The 18,988-nt window shown below is 56.3% G+C and overlaps 1 pseudogene; it reads right to left on the reverse strand.

Annotated features, from left to right (window-relative positions):
* Positions 1-418: 418 nt before the first annotated feature.
* LOC123345957 lies at positions 419-18,566 on the reverse strand (annotated as a pseudogene).
* Between the last annotated feature and the right edge of the window lie 422 nt (positions 18,567-18,988).

Raw genomic sequence — 18,988 nt, forward strand, 5'->3', positions numbered from 1 at the left:
AAATGACATTATTTAGAGAAGTTAAACTTCACTATAGATTTGAGGGAAAGATAAAAAATGTAAATAATTCCATTTCTACAAATATATTTAGATGCTTGTTTTTTAAATACTGTTGAAATGTAAAGTAAAATATTCTTGTATTTACACCTTGTTACAACAATATTTTCTAGTTAAAATAATCTTTTTTCTTTCATATTTTATATTGAGATTTCACAGGGGTAGAAAATTCTGGCCAGAGTGAATGACCCCATCCCCCACCATCTGCTACCCCTGGGGCAGGGGACGGGGAAGGTGGGGGCTGGGGGTTCCCAGGTGTCCGGTTTTCGACTGGAAGCTCCAGCTGAAAAGGGAAACTGGCAGCGTCCGGTCAGCACAGAAAGTCCAGTTGCTGCAGTAACTGGCCCCCACTACTGGGGGTGGGAAGAGCAGCTGGGCTGGGAGGGGCCAGTCTGTGCCGCGGGGTCACTGTCAGGGACCGAGATTCCCTCCGGCCTGAGCTGGGACCGGGCAGATTATCAGGGGAGCCGCGTTTGTACCCCCAGCGTTGAGACCAGGATAGAAATAAGGACGGAGCTTCCCGGAGAAGGTGCCAGTGAAAGTGAAGAGATGGGACCTGTTAGTCACATTGTAAAACGAGACCTCGCCCGCCTCATAGTCCAGGAAAATCCCCACCCGGCTGGGCCTGACGCTCACGGGGAGGGGGGTCGAGGGGGAGGTGCGGGCCTCATATCCCCCATCCCTCAGCCACACGACCCAGTGTCCATTCCTAGGTGAGAGTCTGACCTGCCCCTTCCTGCTCACAGATTCCCTACAAACCCCCAGTACCCACTCAGTCTTGTCTCCCACCTCCACCTCCCAGTAACGGCTCCCGCCCGCGAACCCCTCAGCGCCCAGAATTTCAGGGTACGTATCAAATCTCTCAGGGTTGTCGGGCAGATCCTGGCGTTTTTCTCCGAGTCTCACACGTTTCCGATCCTCCGACAGGACGAGTTTGGGATGAGCCGAGTCTGGATCCAGAGTCACGTCCACTGGGGAGAGAGTCACAGAGTCAGGACTAGGGGCAGGGGCTGGTCACTGAGATGAAAGGGAAATTAACCTGCAGCCCCGTTAATCACTGGGGGGGGAGGGGTTGTGGCCTGAGGGGAGTCAGGGCCCCTCTGCCTGTGAGGAAACAATGAGGGAAGGGGCAGGAGGAGCGGGGGAGGGGTTGGAAGGTGTCAGGGGAGGCGGGGGAGGGGAGGTGACTGATGCTGGGAGAGGAAAGGGGAGGGGGAGGTGACAGGAGCAGGGGGAGGAGGGAGGGACATGGGGTGGGGCAGGCACAAGGGCTATGGGGTGATAAGGGAAGAGAGGGGCACCAGGACGACAGGGGTGTGAAGGGAAGGGCAGGTTCCAGGGGGCTGCAGGGGGAGAGGGGAGGGGAGGGGAGGGGTGGGCTCCTTGGGAGCAGAAGGGGACAGACCCGAGGAGGCTGCGGGGGGCAAGGGAAGGGGCAGGCACCAGGGGGCAGAGGGGGGTGAGGGAATGGGGGAGCTCCAATGGGGCAGGGGAAATCAAGGGCAGAATGAGCTGCCAGGGGGTGAGATGATGAGAAGTGGGGGAGGTGGAATCATGGGGGGGGGGGGGAGCGAATGAACAGGTATTGGTGCCAAAGGGGCAGAATGGGGGGGAGGGAGCAGGTGAGCAGAAGGGGGGCAGAGAGGGGTGTGGAGAAGGGCAGGCCCTAGGGGGCAGAGGTGTGTGCAGGGAGATGTGGGCACCAGGGGGGCAGAGGGAGGATGAAGGGAGGGTGGGGCCCAGAGGTTAGGAGAGGGGGAGGGGAGGGGTGGGGCAGTGCTGAGGTGAGGGGAAGGGCTGAGACCAGGGGTCCCAAAGGCGGGTGAGGGAAGGGACTTGCACCAGGGAGGCAGATGGGGCCAGGGTAGAGCTGGGACTTGGGGCACAGGAGGAGCTGGCACCAGGGAACTGGAGGGGTGGTGAGAGGTGCAGGTGTCATGGAGCCAGAGGAGGAGGGGAGGGGCAGGGGTGAGAAATAAAGAGAAGGTGGCATGGGTGATGGTGGCAGAGGGGCGAGAGGACAGCAGGGTCAGTGGGGCAGAGGGTGGGGAGGGGCTGGGCACCAGGAAGGAAGGGGCCAAGGGGAGGGTCAGGTGTTGGGGGGCAGGAGGAGGAAGGAAGGGGCAGGCAGCAGGAGGGTGCAGGGGGAGGGGTAGGGAAGGTGCCAGGGGATTGAGGGGGTTGAGCAGAAGGGCAGGCACAGGGAGGGCAGAGGACGGGAGGGACAAGCACCAGGGGGCAGAGAGGGGTGAGAGGCAGGGCAGGTGGGCAGAGGGAGGTGCTAGGAGAGGGGATTGGGGAGAGGCAGGTGCCAGGGGGTCAGAGTGGGGCTAGAGGAGGGGTGGGCACAGGGGGGTGAGGGAAGGGGCGGGTGCCAGGGGTCAGAGAGGGTGGGGAGAGGGGCAGGTGTCAGGAGGGCTGAGGGGAGTAAGAAGGGTGAAAGTCAGGACAGCAGAGGAGGGTGAGGGGAGGGGTGGGAGACATGGCACAGAGGAGGGAAAGGGGAGAGGTGGACGCCAGGACATAGCGGAGGTGTGAAGTGATGGGAGGGCTCCAGGGAGCAGATGATGTTTGGGGAGAGGGGCAGATGCCAGGAGGGCAGGGGGAGAAGGGAGGGGCTGTTCCAGTGGGGCAGAGATGGGTGGAGGGCAGGGGCATGTGCCAGGGAGGCAAAGTGGGAGTAGAGGGGCAGGAGCCCAGGGGAGCAGAAAGGGAGTGAGAAGAGCGGGAGGGATGTTGGTGAGGGGTCAGAATAGATGCAGGGTCCAGGGTCCCTCACAGGGCTGAGGGAAGGGTAAGGGAGGGGCGGCAGCCAGAGAAGGGGGAGGGAGAGGCAGGGCCCAGGGAATCTCTGTTGCTTTCGGGCCATGTGTGGTTGGTTTCTCGCTCAGAGCAGGTCAGTGCTGTCCCCACACACACTGGGGGTGCAGCCCTGCCCCAGGGGGAGCAGCTGGGACTCTCCATGCTGGCAGGCCCCACAGGCCCCACCTTCCAGCCAGGGAAACCCCACAGCCAGGCTCTCCCCTTGCCGGGCTGAGTCCCACCCCCACGGGGGCAGTTGCCTGGATTGGGCTCACTTGGGGGGCATTACAGTGGAAGATTTGGGGGGGGTATAAATGTGCACTAATGGGCTGTTGCTAATGAGGCCAGGGCAGTGGGGAAGGGAAGGGGCATTTCCCCACTTACTGCCCCCTCCATCTGGGAGAAACTGCACCGGGGACCAGTCCCAGTTCACACCTACACAGCGCGTCTACACTAGGGGTTTGCACCGGTGCAGCTACATCAGTGCAAGGAAACCCCGGCAGACATGGCCTGAGACACTGCTGTGCCAGGGGCCGTAACCCCTCCCATCACTGGGGTTATGGATCAATAATTACAGAGTCACTGGAGCAGAGGATCTGGACTCTGGGCTCTCAGATGGGGGCCCAACCCACTGGGCTGCAGAGTCATTTTCACCCCCACACTCTGGCCCAGTGCCCATGGCAGTGTTTAGACACAGGGGGACGTCATCAGACACCTGGAGCCCAGCGGTTCAAGCTTTCATGGCATCACCCAGGGGGATTGAACCTGGGGCTCCCAGCTGAGGGCCCAGCCACTGGGCTAAAGGCTACAAGGGAAGCGGCGGCACCTTCTTCTCTTAATTGAAACTAGTCAGCAAACCCGACATGGATTCACGAATAGTTTCTGTTGATCCGAAATATAATTTTGCAGCAAATAAACTATTTGTCCAAAACATTTCACCCAGCTCCACTGCAAACCTGTCTGAGCAACTTAGGAGCCCCAATCCCAGTGACTTGCAATGAGAGACTGTCAACATCCCCAGAAACGCAGTTACAGGCAGGCCGGGCTCCGGACATCAGCTATGAAACACTCCAGAGCTGCTTTTTAATTTGCCCTTTGCAGACAAATGCCCCCTGGACCCCTGATCTCACCCCCACAAATCAGGCTGAAAATGGAGACTTGGCTCCAGCCTGAACTCTCTGCCCAGAGCCATTTGTCCCATGGACGATGCTAGCGGCACAGACCCTCTGCAGCTGCACCTGGGCATCTCCCAGGGCGGATAACAGTCACAGAGACCGTCTCAGAGTCCCAGGAGTTCAGGTGTCTCCATCTAACAACTGCGTCAGCCACCCCCCTCGCTCTCATTAACCAGCCCTGGGTCAGACCAGCTGGGAACTTTCACACCCAGACTCTGGCGACACTTTGGGTCCTTCTACACAGCCTGCAGCAGCGAGTCTTGGAACAGGGTGGACAGATTCAGGCTGGCGGGGCTCCCTCTTTGGAATTAAAAATAGCCACATAGATTTTCAGGTTCTGGCTGGAGCTCAGGCTCTGAAGCCCAGGGAGGAGCCAGGTCTGCCCCTCACAGTGCAAGACGGGACATTGTCTGTGTCCACATCCCCTTCACCCCCTTCCTGGGATGGGGAACAGCAGCCCCAGGGCCCCTCCCTTCACCCCCAGTGCAGGGGAGTGAGAGCCCTCAGCCTCCTGGGCAGTGGGGCCTCCCAGCACAGGTTCCTGGGTGAGCGTGAAAGTGTCTCCACACAGAGAGCTCTGTGCACCCGGCAAATACACAGATGTGCCCGTGGATCAGGATCCGGGATGGTGCTCTCCCCGGGAGTGATGGAAGCTCCCTAAAAGTAGAGGGGTCACCCACTCGTGCCAGCCCTTCTCCCCGAGCTCCTGTCCCCGCACCTCTGAACCCTCACTCTCACACTGCCCCTTCTTCCTGAGCCCCTGCCTTCACACCACCTCTTCCCCAACACCCAGACCCCCTGGTCTCTCCTCTCGGCCCCCTCCCCCATCCTCGCTCACCCTTATGGCTGGTAAAAAGTGGGAGGGAACAGCCCTCCCATTGGTAAAAATGATGGGGCCATGGCCCCCCTCTTCCAGTGCCCCTTACTCACTCCCCAACCCCAGTAGGAGAAGACCCTTGGGGCAGTGTCAGTGAGTTCGGTGCTGAGGATACGAATTGGGTTTTACACCCCGGCTGCTGGAGCTCTGTGTATCGAGGGTATAAGGAAACAGAGGACGTGTCAGCTCCCCACTGTCCTGCCAACATGGCTCAGCCCTGACAGCTGCAGGAGCCTCTCCCTGGGGAGGAATCGTCCCTGCAGCCCCTTCAGGCCTTGGCCTCCCTCCGGAGGTGCCTGGTGAGGCTGTCGTTAAGGTGAGTTACAATGTGAGCTCCTGTCCACTGGGAACTGGACTCTGAGCCTGGGCACTCCCAGCCATTCAGTGTGATACCAGCGATGCTCAGGCTTGGAGACACAGAGGACCTGTCCAAGGAGCAATGGGCACAATCTGCAGCAAGGGAGGTTGAGGCTGGAGATGAGGAAACACTTTCTAATTCTCAGGGCCGTGAAGCTCTGGATCTGGCTCCAAGGGAGGTTGTGGGATCCCCGTCACTGGAGGTTTGTAAGAACAGGTTGGACAAATCCCTGCCCGGGATAGTCTAGTACCTGACCTAGCGTGGGGGGCTGGACTAGGTGACCTCTCGAGGGCGCTTCCAGCCCTGCATTGCTCTGGTGCCAGCTTACAGCAGTTCCTGGGGCTGGGCCCAGGGCCCTGGGGGCTCTAAGCCTGGTGAGTGGCAGGTGACAGAGTTAACACTGTTAGTGACCATGGCAGCTGGCAGCTCAGCGTCCCTGCCAGGGGCCTGGGCTGGCATGTGGCTGCCGGTACCTGGCTCAGCAGGGAGTTACTGGGCCATGTGGACAGGACCTAGGGTTGGCACCTGTCCATAGGGTTGCCAGGCATCTGTTTTTTTATTGGAACGCCTGGTCGAAAAGGGACCCTGGCGGCTCCGGTTGGCACAACCGACTGGGACATTAAAAGTCTGGTCAGTGGCGCAGTGGGGGCCCGGGGCTAAGGCAGGCTCCCTGCCTGCCTAGGTCCATGCAGCTCCTGGAAGTGGCCACCAATTTACTTCCCTGGAGTTTGAAACTTTTCTAGCAGAACATAACCAAGTGTCAGCCATGGTCAAGCCTCCCTTTGAATACAGGTTGGCTCTGGGGGTGGGAGGAAATGTATCAAGAGGGCTGGTCCTTTTAGGGGAGTCAGGGACCAGACTACCTGTGACAGGTCCCTGTAAGGGAGAATGAGACACCACAGACCAACCTGGAAGTAATTAAATCCCTAGGTGGCTAGTCGGCAGCGAAACAGCGAATGAGGCTGATAAAGGGTTTCCAGGGCTCAGCTGAAGGGATCCTAGGGACAGGAAGCTGCTGAGGAGAGGAGCTCCCAGGAGAGCTCACCAGAGCAAGCAGCCTGGAAGGGGATCCTAGAGCAGTGCTCCCCAAACTGTGGGTTGTGCCCCCCTAGAAGGTGTGGAGGAACATTTGGGGGGCCTGACAGGGCCTGGACCAGCCCCCATAGTGGCAGGAAGGGAATGTCACCCAGCTCTGCTCTGCCCCCAGCTCCACTCTGGCCCCACCCTCAGCCCCAGCTGCATCTCGGGCCCCGACTTCAGCCACCGACTCCTGGCCCTGCTCCAGGCTGAGAACCCAGCTGCAGCCCCAGCCCCAAACATGGTTCTACCCCGGGCTGAAGCCCCCAGCTCCCGGCCCCAACCGCGGGTCCACTCCCAGCCACGGCCCCCAGCTTCTGGCCCCAACTGGAGCCCCGTTCCTGGCCCAGCTCTTGACAACAGCTCTCACGGCTGGGGCGCAAACCAGGTAAGGAAGGGCTTGACCAAAACAGTTTGGAGATCACTGTCCTAGGCAGAGGAGCTCCCCTAAGAGATGCCAGAGATGACAATGACAGCAGCAGCTGTAGCAGGACAGAACCCTGGAGAGCTGCCCCTGGCTGGAGAAAGTGGATGCAGAGAATAAAGGCACAGTCTGAAATGACCCAGCTCCAGGAGGGAGGGCTGGAGTCATCTGATTCCACTATGGAAACTAATCCAAGTCCAGCTTCTGGAAGGACTGAGGGCTCCTGACTTGAGGACAGTGAGGAGCTGCAGTGAGAGCTGGAGGCTGGAGCAGAGTGAGGGAAAAGATTTTATTTCGGGGTTTACTTGGACTCAGAGTGGACCCCAGGAGGGGACTTTTCTCTCAGATCTTTTGGACTGTGGGGTGTAATTTAAGGAGTGCTGAAGAGGGTAAACTGAGGCAAGAAACTTGCCAAGATACCCTGAAATGGCTGAGGCTGGTATCAATAACAACACTCACTGCCCAGCTCCTAAGGTCTGCATGACAGTGCGGGGCCTTCCCCATTGCACACAGGGACCCTGAAGCGCAGGAAGCCCTGGTTACTCTGCCCCACACATTTTCCCAGAGACTCCCCTGAGCTGCCGGTCCCGGGTCCCTGGGGTCAGAGCACAGGCAGTCGAGTGGCACTGACCGGCCGGGGCTGCTGGGGTGGGTGGAAGGAAAGGGTTAATCTCAGTGCGGTGGCACTTTGCTGCCCAGCCCGGGCTGGTCTCTGCCCTCTGGGTGCAGCACAGGGCGTGTGTCTCTGAGCAGGTCCCTGCCCACTCACCCGCCATTTGCCCCAGACACAGAGAACCCAGGTGCTGAGGGAAGGAACAGCCCCAGCAGCCGCATTGGCCCTGGCCTGTGCCGAGCCTGCGAGCGCAGCAGCAGAGGCAGCGGCAGAGAGAGGGGCTCAGCCACTGAGAGCAGCAGCGTCCCCACCCGCAGGGGAGGGGTCAGCGCTGGGACAACGGGACGGGCTGGGTCGGAGCTGGGAGCTCTGGCAGCGAGCGCGGTGACCCTGCTGGAGACCCTGGGCCTGGCCAGCCTGGAGCAGCCAGCGAGTGACTCAGGGCCTGGGACCCTGCCCAGGAAGGGGCTTCTGGGGGGCTGACAGGAGGCTCCCCAGGGGCTGGTGACCCCCTAGAACGAGGCACTGAGGTGACTGGCTCAGGGTCCCGACAGGCTCAGGGGCCAGGGGTGTGGAATGGCCCAGAGCCCAGCCGTGTTCGGGGTCCAGTGGGCAGAGACTGTGCTGGGCTGGGGGCAGTGAACGGGGAGGGGAGCAGGGATGTGCTGGCCCCAGCCACTCACAGACAGGAAGCTGCTTCCCCCACAGCCTGGGGTTCCTGCTCCCTGGAGCCCTGAGATCCTGGCCCTGCAGCGAGCACCGACTCCGCAGCCTCCATCTGCCGGGACAGACACACCCAGCTTGGCCCCTTCCATGATCCCTGCTGGGGGGAGTAGGGGGTGGGAGGAGAGGAGCGGGGGGGGGCGGGGGCGGGTAGGAGGAATGGGCCAGTTCAACAATCACAGACCGAGCTCACTGAACCTTCCCTCCCTCCTCTCCTCTGCCTTAGTTTCTTCTCTGTCCCTCCTCGCTATCAGGTTTCTGCCTTTCCCCCGGTCTCCACGCTGGGGTTGTGGGAGGGGTTTGGATGGGGGCAGCTCACGCTCAGCCGTTGTGACAGGGTCACACTTGTGAGTGAGTCTCACTCACTGAGCAGGAAACCACTGACCCAACCTCACACTGGGCTGTGCTCAGAGCAGACGAGGGGCCCGTAGGATTCAGCTTGTTACCCAGTAACACACGGCCCAGGTCAGACAACAGCAGCCAGACCGGCCCCTCTTCCAGCTCAGAAAGCTGGGCCAGCCTTGGCTAATGGGGGCTGGGGCAGTGCTGAGCGGTGGCCACACAACGCAGCCCTCACATGTCCCAGGAGAGAGGCACAGACACGTCATCCGTTACCCGTCTGTGCAGCTCCCAGCACGATGGGCCCAGTCCAGGCCTCACAGCACCTGGCTCAGTGACACCCAGTAACTCAGCCATGGAGGGGTCAGGATGTCAGAGTGACGGGGCCTGGTCAGACACCTGGGCAAGTACCAGCAGGTGGCTGTAAGTAGCAGGCAAACTGCCCAGCACTCAGCGCATCAGCCTCCAGCTATCACGGCTCCAAGCTTGTCAGCTGGGTGCAAGCGTGTCCTGGGGTCCCAGGCTCTGTCCAGTTCCCCAGGCACAACACAGCTGAATGTCCCAGTAGAATCCACTCACCTCCGAATCTCTGCAGCGCTTCCCTCATGTCAAGGGAAATTTTATACACGTTCTTCAGGTCAGTAGAAACAGCTTCTGGTTCCTGGAGTTTCACATTCTCACTCCTATGAAGAAAACGTCCCATCATCACTCAGCTTCTCTGTACACACAGCATCCCAGAACCACCACCAAGAATATCCAAGCAATGACAATAGGAAACACACCTGCTCAATGTGCTTTTCACATCCTGAAAGGAAAAAAAGAAAAAATGTTTTGTATTAACACAACGTGCATAAAACTTTCATCTAGAAAATAGATCAACCCTCCCAGGCTTCACTGTTTTGTGGTAAAATCTCATACACCATTTTGCATTAACACTTGTTTCATTTATGTAGCTGAGACAGTAATTTAGCTAAAGGATTCTCCCTTCTAGGGACCCAACTCATCAGTATCTGTGTTTATCGCCTGTGTTGGGTCCAATGTTCTGGAGTCAGAGCAGGGATGGGTTCAGCTCAGTATCATTCTTGTATCATCCATTTAATCTCCCATGACCTCACTGGGTCTCCATGAGGAGAATTCCCCTCCAACATGAACTGGGATATTTTGGAACTGATGGAGCCCTTAGCCGGATGTTCTGTTTGTCAGTAAACCACAGAATACATTTACTCTAATTGTTGGAATCCAGACCCAGGGATCTGAGTTCTAATTCTGGATGGGTGGAGAATTTTGATGCCGTCTCACCTTTAGCAGCTCCACAACTGGTTGCTGACACTTCTCCTCGATGTCTATGATCAGCTGCTGCAGAGAGGAGCTTTGCTGGGAGAGTTTGGTTACATTTTCCCTTAGTCTCTGCAGAGTCTCCCTCTCCTCCTCCTCCAGGCTCTGCAGAAGCAGCTGCTCCTCCTCTCTCAGCAGCGTGTGCAGTTTGTTAAATTCACCTGCAATCGTCTCTCTCTTATTCTTCACTTTCCTCTGGAGATAGAAGAATAGGAAAGGCACAGAGAAAACATGAGCCAGATGTTGAGTTACACAGACTGGGCCTCTGTCCATGAAGCAGGAAATGTTAAATCACTATCAGGTTTGTAAGGATATTTACTTCTTTGAGAAACGTACCACAAAGGGTTTGATTAAGTTCAATATTAATAAGGCCAGTTTGGTAGCAGGGTTGTCTAGGGTGCTTTGTAGAGCTGCAGTATGTTCTTGCAGGTGGCATGGGATGGACACAAGGGAGTGGGGCACACATGGGTGTTGGGCACCCAGGGTATTGTCAGAGCTGGCTTTGGCCTCACCCAGCCTGCCTGAGCACCCCATGCCCATGTGTCCAGTGACCAGCCAGTGTCTTCCTCACACCACCCCACTCTCTGGGGATTTCACTGTGAAAGGCAAGTGAACTGGCACAGACATTGTGTCCCATGGGTTCATCATCTGTCTACAGACAAGCACAGGTAAAGTCACAGTAACAGTAGCAGGTGACTGGGATGAGGTGGCCACATGATGGCAGCAGAGGCTGTGAAGTGGCCAAGCTCTGCCTGGCTTTACACTGACCTGCCCCTGGCTCTGCTGACTCAGGGGGTGTCCACAATGCAATGGAGAAGTGAAGGCAGCAGGTGATGACACACTCCAGCTTGCTCGGGTGTTGGTAGCAGTGAAGCCACAGCAGCAGGGGCTGTACAAACCCACCCAGCCCCCTGGGTAATGACTCAGTGACTAGCCCGCAGCTACTTGTTGGTGCCATTTAGACGCACCCTTGGGGCAGACTTTGCAAAGAGCTCAGCACCCACAACTGGGTTTGATGTTCAGAAGAGCTCAGCTCCCAGCCCGGCCCCAGCCCAGCCAGCTGAGTGATGTTGAACCTCACCCATGGAGTAAATCCTCCCCCCAGCTCCCAGCTCTAGTGTCCGGCCCAGGCACTGGGCAGATGCGCTGCAGGGACTGTGGGGGAGAAGATGGGGGAGGATGGAGAAGGAACAATCCCTGTGTCCTCCAGGCTGCAGACACGCTGTGGAGCTATTTCATGGAGGCCCCTGAATCCCACTGGCTGCAGCAGCCTCTACACCACCCCCACCTGCAGGAGGGAAACAGGGTCCATGTGATAGTGAAAACACTTCACCCGCTATTGAGAATTTGCCCCTATCAGAGAGCACTGGAGTGAGTTTGCACCACCTCATTAGGGCCAGGAACTGCCCCTCCTCTGCCACGTACAGGAGCTGCTGTGCTGAGACCCCCACCAGAGACACAGCCTGATCCTGCTGGCACCAAGCCTCCATCATGGGGCAAGCAACCAGAGCAGGTTCATACCCTTGTCCTGGAGCTTCACAGCTCCTTCATCCCTGGGAGCGTTGCAGGGGGAAGGACTCAGGGAGAGAGAAACCCGGACACCCACCTGCCACTCTGTGGTTTTCTCCTTCTCTTTAGACGTCAGCACCAGGGCTTCCTCCAGCTCCTTCCTCAGAGGGCCCAGGGCTCCCTGGAGTTTCTCCTGCAGGGACATTGCGTGCAATGAACAGCCATTAGTCTGCCTGTCTGATGGGTGGAGAGTATCATAGAATCATAGGGTTGGAAGGGACCTCAGGAGGTCATCTAGTCCAACCCCCTGCTCAAAGCAGGACCAATCCCCAACTAAATCATCCCAGTCAGAGCTTTGTCAAGCCTGACCTTAAAAACCTCTAAGGAAGGAGATTCCACCACCTTCCTAGGTACCCATTCCAGTGCTTTACCCCCCTCCAAGTGAATTTTTTTCCCTAATATCCAACCTAAACCTCCCCCAGTGCAACCTGAGACCATTACTCCTTGTTCTGTCATCTGGTACCACTGAGAACAGTCTAGATCCATCCTCTTTGGAACCCCCTTTCAGGTAACTGAAAGCAGTTATCAAATCCCCCCTCATTCTTCTCTTCTGCAGACTAAATAATCCCAGTTCCCTCAGCCTCTCCTCATAAGTCATGTGCTCCAGCCCTCTAATCATTTTTGTTGCCCTCTGCTGGACTCTTTCCAATTTTTCCACATCCTTCTTGTAGTGTGGGTCCCAAAACTGGACAGTACTCCAGATGAGGCCTCACCAACATCAAATAGAGGGTAATGATCACATCCCTCGATCTGCTGGCAATGCTCCTACTTATACAGCCCAAAATGTCGTTAGCCTTCTTGGCAACAAGGGCACACTGTTGACTCATATCCAGCTTCTCATCCACCGTAACCCCTAGGTCCTTTTCTGCAGAACTGCTGCCTAGCCATTCGGTCCCTAATCTGTAGCAGTGCATGGGATTCTTCCGTTCTAAATGCAGGACTCTGCACTTGTCCATTTTGAACCTCATCAAGTTTCTTTTGGCCCAGTCATCTAATTTGTCTAGGTCCCTCTGTATCCTATCCCTACCCTCCAGCATATCTGCCACTCCTCCCAGTTTAGTGTCATCTGCAATATTGCGGAGGGTGCAATCCACACCATCCTCTAGATCATTAATGAAGATACTGAACAAAACCAGCCCCAGGACCGACCCTTGGTGCACTCCGCTTGATACCGGCTGCCAACTAGACATGGAGCCATTGATCACTACCCATTGAGCCCGACAATCTAGCCAGCTTTCTATCCACCTTACAGTCCATTCATCCAGCCCATACTTCTTTAACTTGCTGGCAAGAATACTGTGGGAGACCGTATCAAAAGCTTTGCTAAACTCAAGGAATAAGACATCCACTGCTTTCCCCTCATCCACAGACCCAGTTATCTCCTCATAGAAGGCAATTAGGTTAGTCAGGCATGACTTGCCCTTGGTGAATCCATGCTGACTGTTCCTGATCACTTTCCTCTCTTCTAAGTGCTTCAGAATTGATTCCTTGAGGACCTGCTCCATGATTTTTCCAGGGATAGAGGTGAGGCTGACTGGCCTGTAGTTCCCCGGATCCTCCTCCTTCCCTTTTTTAAAGATGGGCACTACATTAGCCTTTTTCCAGCCATCCAGGACCTCCTCGATCGCTATGAGTTGTCAAATATAATGGCCAATGGCTCTGCAATCACATCAGCCAACACCTTTATCACCCTCAGATGCAGTGTATCTGGCTCCATGGACTTGTGCTCATCCAGCTTTAATAAATAGTCCTGAACCAATTCTTTCTCCACAGAGGGCTGGTCACCTCCTCTCCATACTGTGCTGCCCACTTCAGCAGTCTGGGAGCTGACCTTGTTCATGAAGACAGAGGCAAAAAAAGCATTAAGTACATTAGCTTTTTCCACATCTCTGTCACTAGGTTGCCTCCCCCATTCAGTAAGGGGTTTACACTTTCCCTGACCTTCTTCTTGTTGCTAACATACCTGTAGAAACCCTTCTTGTTACTCAACATCCCTTGCTAGTTGCAACTGCAAGTGTGATTTGGTCTTCCTGATTTAACTCCTGCTTGCCTGAGTAATATTTTTAAACTCCTCTGGTCATTTGTCCAAACTTCCACTTCTTGCAAGCTTCTTTTTTGTGTTTAAGATCAGCAAGGATTTCACTGTTAAGCCAAGCTGGTCACCTGCCACATTTACTATTCTTTCTACACAGGGGCGGCTCTAGACATTTCGCTGCCCCAAGCATGGTGTCATGCCGCGGGGGATGCTCTGCCGGTCGCCGGCTCCGTGGCTCCGGTGGACCTCCCGCAGGCATGCCTGCAGAGGGTCCTCTGGCCCCGCGGCTCTGGTGGACCTCCCGCAGGCGTGCCTGCGGAGGGTCCACTGGTGCCGTGGCTTCGGTGGAGCCGCAGGACCAGCGGACCCTCCGCAGGCACGCCTGCAGGAGGTCCACCAGAGCCGCGGGGCCAGAGGACCCTCCGCAGGCATGCTGCTGAAGGCTGCCTGCCTGCCGCTCCCCCAGTGGCCGGCAGAGCGCCTCCCGCAGCATGCCGCCCCAAGCACGCCCTTGGCATGCTGGGGCCTGGAGCCGCCCCTGTTTCTACACATCGGGATGGTTTGTTCTGGCAACCTCAATAAGGATTCTTTAAAATACAGCCAGCTCTCCTGGACTCCTTTTCCCCTCATGTTATTCTCCCAGGGGATCCTGCCCATTAGTTTCCTGAGGGAGTCAAAGTCTACTTTTCTGAAGTGCAGGGTCCATATTCTGCTGCTCTCCTGTCTTCCTTGTGTCAGGATCCTGAACTCAACCATCTCATGGTCACTGCCTCCCAGGTTCCCATCCACTTTTGCTTCCCCTACTAATTCTTCTCGGTTTGTGAGCAGCAGGTCTAGAAGAGCTCTGCCCCTAGTTGGTTCCTCCAGCACTTGCACCAGGAAATTGTCCTCTACATTTATTTGCCAAAAACTTCCTGGATTGTCTATGCACTGTTGTATTGCTCTCCCAGCAGATACTAGAGTGACTGGAGTCCCCCATGAGAACAAGGGCCTGTGATCTAGTAACTTCTGTTAGTTGCCAGAAGAAAGCCTTGTCCACCTCATACCTCTGGTCTGGTGGTCTATAGCAGACTCCCACCACAACAACACCTCACACTTCTAAACTTACTCCAGAGACTCTCAGGTTTTTCTGCAGTTTCATACTGGAGCTCTGAGCAGTCATACTGCTCTCTTACATACAATGCAACTCCCCCACCTTTTGTGCCCTGCCTGTCCTTCCTGAATAGTTTATATCCATCCATCACTGTACTCCAGTCATGTGAGTTATCCCACCAAGTCTCTGTTATTCCAATCACATCATAATTCCTTGACTGTGCCAGGACTTCCAGTTCTCCCTGCTTGTTTCCCAGGCTTCTTGCATTTGTGTATAGGCTCTTAAGATAACTAGCTAATCATCCTGCTTTCTCAGTATGGAGGCAGGAGTCCTCCCATCTTGTGCTCTTCTGCTCGTGCTTCCTCCTGGTATCTCACTTCCCCACTTACCTCAGGGCTTTGGTCCTTCCCCCCGATGAACCTAGTTTAAAGCCCTCCTCACTAGGTTAGCCAGCCTGCTTGCGAAGATGCTCTTCCCTCTCTTCGTTAGGTGGAGCCCGTCTCTGCCTAGCAATCTTCCTTCTTGGAACACCATCCTATGGTCAAAGAATCCAAAGTCTTCTCTCTGACACCACCTGCCTAGCCATTCATTGACTTTCACAATTCGACGGTCTCTACCCAGGCCTTTTCCTTGCACAGGGAGGATGGATGAGAACAACACTTGCGCTCAAACTCCGTTATCCTTCTTCCCAGAGCCACGTAGTCTGTAGTGATCCGCTCAAGGTCATTCTTGGCAGCATCATTGGTCCCCGTGTACCATAGATATCGTCCTTTCATACACAAGCAGTAAAATACCCTGGAAGGAGGCAGCAGACTCAGCTCTGCGGGCCCCAAAGGCAGCGTGGGAACAGAGATGCCAGTCTCAGAGCGGGGACGCTCTGCATCATGCAGACACTGAGGACTTCTCAAGGCCTGTGTTTTTAGCTAAAGTTTCACATCACTGAGCACAGGCCAGAGGGGAAATAGCTGGGAAGGTTCTGAACGATCCCTCCTGCCGGTGAGAGCGAGGAGCTTAGGATGGTGCATCACTGCACTGTGCCCCAGGCCCAGGCCAGGAACAAGATCCACACGGTGCTCTCATCTGTCTGCCAGGCTCGTATGTGACCTCCCCCAGGCAGCAGCTGGGAGCCTGACACCAGCGCCGTCCCATTAACTGCACAGGGTGAAGCTGTGATGTGGCTGGAGGTCAGTGAGGAACAAGGGACACACTCGGTCTGGGGGAATGTGTCACCCATAATTACAACTGCTCCAGAGCTGTAATAACCGAGGACTCTCTTCCCCTTTGACATTGTGTGATTCCTTCACCCGGCACAGCAACGTGCTCCTGCTCTGTCAGCCTGACTCTGTACTGCACCCAGGGGAGCACCCGAGAGTCCCCTCCTGAGCGTCTTGCAGAATCTCCCCATTTCACTCCTTCTCTTTTCTCTGGGCCCTCAAGTTCTCTCCCCCTCTCTGCCCAAGGGCCCAGGCTGCTGCTGCAGCTGCTGCTGAGAGCTCCTGGGGAGCTGTTCGGTGACACCCCTGCGGTGCTGCTGCAGGGAAGCAGTGAGGGAAGGAGCCAGCAGGAACTAGTGAGAGACAGGAGGCGGAAAAGCAGCCTTTGCATTCATCAAAACAGCTTCATTAGTGAGCAGGGATCAGACTGGGGGAGAGGACAGAGAGACAAAGGTGGCTGGATTCTCTGAAGATCCACACACAAAATAAGCTCCGCCCATGTGAGTCACCAAAAGGAGACACCATGGTCTGTTCACAGGAGATGGTGCATTGTTCAAAACCGGATGGAGTTGCTGATTGGCTCCAAATGGCTGCTGGGGCCGGTCTCCCCTCATGGGGCTAGAATATACCTTTGGGCTCTCTGGGCCTGGACCTTCTTTACTGGGTGGGGAAATAAGAGGTGGCATCTCCCAAACATCACCCGCCTGTGGCACCAGAAGGAGGAGTCACTGGCAGTACGTGGTGCTGGGCTGTAACTCTCCCTCTCCGCTCTCACACGGTGAATGAAATTGTTAACAATGCTGATATTTAAAGGATCATCCCCAGGCACCTGAGCCCACCCGCCACTCAGGGACTGGAGCTGTTCACACCTCTCCGAGCTGCTGTGCCCAGCTCTCTGCATCCCTACATGTGGGTCAGTTTTGAGATTTTCTTCACAACCAGAACAGCTGGAGAGTCAGTTTAACACAAAGTGAAAGCTGAGATCCTGCAGAACAAGGCAGTCGCAGAGAAGTGCCAGTATTTCCTGGCAGTTTCTGAGCCCCGTCAGTGAAAGAAGACGCCGGGACGTACCAGTGCTTCCTGCACCAGGCCCGGCGTCCTTAACAGGGCGAGTGGCTCTGGCCCCCTGGAAGGGGGGGCCTTGGGGCAGAAGGGCCAAGGGGGCTCCGTTTCCCACCACTGGTGAGCTCAGGGAGGGGGGTGGTTCCATTCCTCCCCCTCCCCCAAGCAACACAGCTGGGGCCGGGTCGCTCCGCTTCCCGCTGGCTGCAGTGAGTGCGGGTGCGCACCCAACCCCTGTTGCCGGCTGGCGCCAGGCCCCCTGCTAGTCCCTCAGGCTACCCTGGGCAGCAGCCCCCGCCCAGTTGGCAGCCCTGCTGGTAGGGTCCGGCAGTACTGCCATGGCAGCGCTTTAACCTCGCTAGTGCAGCCGTGCTGCTGGGACCTACCGGCAGGGCCGCTGACAGGGGAGCAAATATCGGCTGTGTGCAAGCCGGGCTGGTGGCCGGCTCTTGCCAGAGCACTGCTCCGGCCCGCACCGGCCCACTTTCACCTCTGCAAAGCACCCTGGTGGCCAGTTTTCAGAGCGGGATCGCTACTAACCGTGATGCTCTCTGTGTGGATGTAAGAGCTGCTAGTGTGAATGTGCTCTGCCTGCACAAGGAGCTAGGGTGCACATGCAACAGCGGCTTTAATTAAAGTGGCATCATTTTTGCCAGCAAAATTTTGTAGTGTAGACAAAGCCTAAGAGCTGACAATCACTAAGAGCAGGGTAGAACCTCAAGAGACTGAACGAATAGAGCTGGAGGCATTGGGAGAGAGGGCAGAGCGAGGGCAGGGCACGCTCGGGTGAGGGGGCAGAACAGGGCAGGAAGAGGTGGGGTGGGAGTGTGGTCTTGGGTGAAGGGATGGAGTGGGGGCGGGGCCTGTGCAGAGCAGGGCTTGAGCACCCCTTGGGAAACGTAGCCAGCACCTGTGTTTTCTACACTCAGGCTCTGTGCTTTAGAGAGAGGAAGTTTTGCCTCTCAGAGGCACGCAGGGTGGGGTGTGGTTTGCCCAGGTCACTGGGTGGGGGCTCAAGCTGGTTCTGTGTTGTATATTGAACCCAGCCCTTCTTGCTGCCCGCTCCACCTGGCAGACGGGTTGCAGGTGCACAAAGAGCCATCAGCCCTGTTCTCTCTATCAGGCATTGGAACTTGCAGTGTTGGGGCAAAAATGTCTGGATCTTTTCCCATTACCCACAACCCCCAGTGCTCACTCCCCTGAAAACCAGGCCCCTTTCGTTTAGGGGCCTAACCTTAGGCAGCCAGGTGTGAAAGATTGTCCTGGGATTGATGGGGGATAAGCCTGGGGTCCTTAAGGGGTTTAATTAAGCAAAGTCAACAGCATTTCCTACCTTGTACTCCTGGGCAGCCTCCTCCACGGGAACCACCGTGTGAGACTTGTGGTCCCGGGATTTCTCACACACCAAGCAAATGGTTTCTCCATCCTCCTCACAGAAGAGTTTGAGACGTTCCTCGTGTCTCTCACACTGATCCTCCTTTTGCCCTTTTCCTGGTTTTAACCCCAGTTGTTAGAGCTTTTGTACAATGTTGCTCAGCTGGGTGTTGGGCTTGAACTCCCCTTTCTGGAACTGGGCTCTGCACTGGGGACAGGTCAGGGGTGTCCCCGCTATCTTTGCCGCACAGTACTGGGTGAGGCAGGCTCGGCAGAAGTTGTGCCCACACGCTATAGTCACCGGCTCTGTCAGATACCCCAGGCAGATGGAGCAAATGGCATCATCTTTTATGTCCCCTGCTGTAGCTGGAGAGGCCATCGCAGCTGGGTGGGTGTCTGTTCTCTCTGCCCTTTGCAGGCAGCCAGCAGCCCAACCAACCACACCCACAGGCAACCCGAAAGCGAAAGAGAAAAAAATCAATGGCAAGCAGCCTTTTAAAGCTTTTTTTAAGCAGCTTCTGCAACCGGGAGCCAATCACGCGCTCCGGCAGGATATTCCACCCCAAAAAAAAAAAAAACAGGCAAAAGCCACAGCCCTGAAAAGCCTCCAAACAAGCAACTTTAAGAAACGAATAGGCAGAGGGGATAAAAGTTACCACAGTGGGGTGAGCCATCTGCAGTGGATGCCAAAATAGGCCATGTGGCAGAGAGGCTGGTGTTCCTTGTTGGCCTATCTCAGCACCCCTCCCCCAGGGCTGTGGTGTTAAAGCCCATTGCCCCATATGTCTTTGGCCTGGTCTACACTAGGACTTTAATTCGAATTTAGCAGTGTTAATTCGAACTAACCGCTCAACCGTCCAC

The sequence above is a fragment of the Mauremys mutica genome, chromosome 12 (assembly GCF_020497125.1).
Source record: "Mauremys mutica isolate MM-2020 ecotype Southern chromosome 12, ASM2049712v1, whole genome shotgun sequence".
NCBI lineage: Eukaryota > Metazoa > Chordata > Testudines > Geoemydidae > Mauremys > Mauremys mutica.